The following is a 4,049-nucleotide window of genomic DNA, read 5'->3' on the forward strand; positions in this document are numbered from 1 at the left end:
TTTTTTTTGAGTCAAGATATAGTTATCAAGAAAACACCACATTTCTCAAACTGCTGTAGGTTCAAGGTACAAGTCAGAAAAGATCAAGTAGGGATATCTAGTATGTATGTATGTATGTATGCATGTTTGTATATATATATATATATATATATATATATATATATATATATATATTCATATTTCATAGAATATGTATTTCTTCTTTAATTTTATATATGGATATGAATACATATATGATATATATTTATATATAATAAATTTGTAATTATATAGACATGTTTATATGTATTTCTAGTGATTTGTTTTATATATATAGTATTTGTATTGTATATGGTACATATACATAAACATATATACATACATATATATATATATATATGTATATAGATATAGATATATATATATACACACGATGAAAGAAGAGATACATGTTCTATGAAAATGAACAGCCTCCAAAGCAAAGCCAGGATCTGTAGCAATCACTCTGGAATAATAATAGCAATAGTGCCATCAATAGCCAGAGATGTCTGAGGCTTTCTGATCTAAGGCAGGATCTATATGGATTATGGTAATCTAACTAGTCTGTGCAGATAAGTAGGAGTTGACAGGCATCAAACTAGGTATGTGGAAAAAACCCCACTTCCACTCATGTTGTAGGGACTTTTCTACTGACATTAGGAATTTGTTTCTTGCTTCTAGACTTGAATCCAAGTCTTATTTAACTTAACTCTTTTTATAATAGAGTTATTGTATTTGAAATGCTTATTAGTTATTTTGTTTGTTAGCATATAAACTGATTCTAAAAGTAAGGTTAATTCAGAGTACTGAGAAAGATCCACGATTTTTGTGTGAGGCAAGCCATATAAAAGCAAAATTATTTTTGATATAACATAGATTGAATCTAATTTGTCTGGAAAGTTGAGAAGGGCACATATTTATAAAGAAACAGAATGGAACATTGCTTTGTATTATTTTGGTATCAAAGATTTACCAATGATACTTAATGAGGGTTATAGGTCTTTCAGGTTTACCAAAAATTTTTTTTTAAAGTTTATGGATCCAAGAAATTTGAAAGGCAGAGAAAGAAAATTGAAAGTTCTCTCAATAGTCCAAATGAGGAAGCTGCACAATTATCCAATCAAACTAAAATCACTGGGCCTCATACATTTGCTTCTGTTTGAAAGACAAGACCTTTTATAACAAATAATGACCATGCCCTTGCATGTCTGCATTTTGCAAACAGGCAGAAGTTAGTAGCCTGACCAGAATGACATCCCAAACAGTTACTCTAGAGAGACATGATGACGAACTTTCTTTATCTTCATAAGATCCAAGCATCCTTCCTTCTATGTTTCCAAGTAACAACTCTACCAAACACAGTTAATGATTTATACTACATTGTCCTAAGGAGATTCTGGAAAACTACTTGGGAGATATATAGGTCAGTGATTTTTCATGTTCTCATCACATTTTGATGGTTATGATATATTCTCCCTCTGGGGTTGAAAGGAGGAAAATGCTATTTAGATTATATTGGAGCCCATATGGAAAATACATATTTCCCAATATATTTTGTTCAGAATGATTGTGCACATTTGTAAAGCACATGTGAAAAATGTTTAGTACAATGGATGTGAAATCTTTGTGGTTATGAGAACAGACTTGTATAATATATCACAGAGCAAAGGAGGAATTGCTAAAGCTGAGGTTGCCTGACATATAACATTTTCACTCTGTACCAGAACTAAAACATCAAGAATAAATCCAGAAGCTGGGTTGAGTTACCATACCTAACCTGTTGCAGACAAATTCAAATAAACATCATGGGTCTATCAAAGGATCATAGATCTAGACTAGAAAGGGATCCTTAAGACAACCTAATCCGATCCACCCATTTTACAGATTAAGTAACTGCACCTGGGAAAATTAAAGCCCAAGGTCTTGAGTGGTGTTAGAAGCATAATTTGAATCCAGGTCCTGACTCTGAAAACTTACTTTACAGGACCTGAAGGATCATTAAATCCAACCCCCTCATTTTACAGGTGAAAAACTGAACTCCTAAATTGAAATGAATTGTCCCAAATCACACAGTAGCAGAAGTACAGTCAAATCCAGGTCATCCCACTTCTTTTTAAAGGGCTTTTTCCGTTGTCCCATAGATAGATGAATAATTATAATGCAAGGTAAAAATAATGTACATAAGCAGGTCTTCACAGACTAATGAGAATTTCCAGGAAAACCCTAAAGCTGAGTGAGTCATATAAGACTGTATAGAAGAGGACACTTGTGAATACATTCCTTAAGAAATGGAAAGATTTCAATATACTTGGTATGTTCCTGACAGAGGGATGGCCTGCTCTTCTGGGTGGTGAGTCCCTGGCTAAGGATGCTCTTTTCTGAGGAGCCCCAGTAATGTTCACTTTATGCCTAGCTCAATTCACTCTCCCAACTTTTCTGCCTCTTTACTAGCAGCCTTATCTCTCTCCTCTTTAGTTCAACTGTTGAGTGTAAGGAGGGGAATCTGATAAAATAAGTCAGGCAGGCAGAGAGATCTGCATTGAATTTATTTTTAAAGCTGTCTGCCACCACCTACAGTTCTCCTTTTCTCTCTACTATCAAGAAACTCTCTTTCTAGTAAATTCAAATGTGTCCTTTTGGAATTTCCTCTTCTCTTGTCCTTAGTGAAGAGAAAGTGATCATAATTTTCTATTAGTCTTGCAAATGTCCTATTGATTGAAAATCAGCCCCTACTTTTCAGTTCATTAATTAACAAATATATATTGAGGCTTCCTTTGTACTCAATAGTTCTGTGCCCAGTATTATGGGGGAATACAGAATTATTCAACCAACCAACAAGCATTTTATTAAGCACCTACCAAATTCCTAAGCATACACCATATTAAGCACTGGAAATATCAAGACAAAAAGGAAATAGTCTCTCTCCTAAAAAGTTTCAAATTCTATTGGTAAAAACATATGTACATATATGTATATAAAATATTTTTTAAATGACTGTGAAGTAATTTGCTGGGAGGGAAAGCACTATTGCTAATGAATCACTAGAAAGTGACATTTGAGCCGAGCTTTTAAGGAAATGAGGATTTCTAAGAGGGAGAGGTAAGAAAGGAGTGAATGCTAGGTGTAGGGAATAGTGAGCAGAGGTAGGAGATGCAATGTATTATGGGAGGAGCGCAAGAAGGCCATTGAGTCTGGATTATACAAATGATTGAAGGAGAATAATGTGCAGTGAAGCTAGAGCAAGGTTTAGAAAAGCTATGGATTTTTAAAAATAGTATTTACTTTTCCAAATACATGCAAAGATAGTTTTCAATATTCAACTTTTCAAAACCTTGTAATCCAAATTTTTCTCCCTCTCTCCTCTCCCCCTTCCCCAGAACAGCAATCTTATATAAATTAGACATGTGCAGTTCTTCTAAATGTATTTCCATATTTGTCATGCTAGACAAGAGATCAGATTAAAAGGGAAAAATGAGAAAGAAAAAATAAACAAGCAAACAAGCAACAAAAAGATAAAAATATATGCTTTGATCCACATCCATTCTCCATAGTTCTCTCTCTGAATGCAGATGGCATTTTCCACTTATCACAAGTCTATTGGAATTTCTTTGAATCACCTCATTGTTGAAAAGAGCTTCGTCCACCACAATTGATCATCACATAATCTACAATGTTCTCTTGGTTTTGCTCACTTCATTTAGCATCAGTTCATGTAAGTCTTTCCAGGCTTTTCTGAAATCAAGGGCTATGGATTCTTTAAAGACCTTGTATTTGACCCTGGCTGTAATAGAGAGTCACTGAAGTTTTCTGAGAAAGAGAGTAATGTGATTAAATTCATGCTTTAGGAAATATTTTTGGCAGTTATATGGAATTAATTGGCAAAGGAGAGAGTTGAGGCAAGGAGACCACTTAGAAGTTATTACCATGATCTAAATGAGAGGCACTATATTCATCCAGCCATCTATCAATTTTTTTCACAATGTTTACAAAACTGGTTTAGTTTCTTTCTCTATAAAATAAAGGATTGAAAC

Source organism: Sminthopsis crassicaudata, chromosome 2 (assembly GCF_048593235.1).
Source record: "Sminthopsis crassicaudata isolate SCR6 chromosome 2, ASM4859323v1, whole genome shotgun sequence".
Classification (NCBI taxonomy): domain Eukaryota; kingdom Metazoa; phylum Chordata; class Mammalia; order Dasyuromorphia; family Dasyuridae; genus Sminthopsis; species Sminthopsis crassicaudata.